Raw genomic sequence first — 731 nt, 5'->3', positions numbered from 1 at the left:
CGCTGCAGACACCAGCTGGGACCACAGCCCCCAGGCCCTCCCCACCAACGCCCTGCACCCCGCTACCCTCTCTCCAACTCTCGTCCCAGCCCAAGTCCAAAGCAAAGAAAGAAAGGAGAGAAAGAAGGGGAAGAAAGAAACAAAACACTAAAACAAATTAAAACTAAAACAAAAAGCAGCAGTTGGGAGGCAGCCTTGTTAGGACAACTCAGCAAAATAAAATTCCGGTTTATTGTTGGACAACATTGTTTCACACATACATCAAACAGGCCAAAAAAAAAGAAAAAAAAATAAAAATAAAAAGCAACTTCATAGACAGAAAAAAAAAAAAGAAAACCTTTTTATCTTTGGCCTTGCCACCTCATACAAACCACGATCTATGGTACAGCTAAAGGACATACACAAAAAAAGTTACTGGAATGCTCAGAATAAGATTGTAAATTTTTTTTTTTTTTGCATTTTTGTCTTTTTTTTTTTTAATTTTTTTACAAGGTTTTGTTTTATTCTCCTTTGAGATAATGGTTTGGGCCTGGTCACACCACAAGTCAGAGATAGGTAACAAGAGAGATATACACTTCAAAGCCCCCCTTTTGGTCAATCCGAGATCACTTAAAAATGGCGGACCTCCTAACAATATGTACAAAAATATAAAATGTAAATAAAAAATACAAACAAATTCTCCTTTAAAGTACTTTTAAGAAAGAAAGCAGGGCCTTGAAGTTTTGGTGCTT

Source organism: Aptenodytes forsteri, unplaced genomic scaffold (genome assembly GCF_000699145.1).
Source record: "Aptenodytes forsteri isolate BGI_AS27 unplaced genomic scaffold, ASM69914v1 Scaffold404, whole genome shotgun sequence".
NCBI lineage: Eukaryota > Metazoa > Chordata > Aves > Sphenisciformes > Spheniscidae > Aptenodytes > Aptenodytes forsteri.
This window is presented reverse-complemented; position numbering follows the sequence as displayed.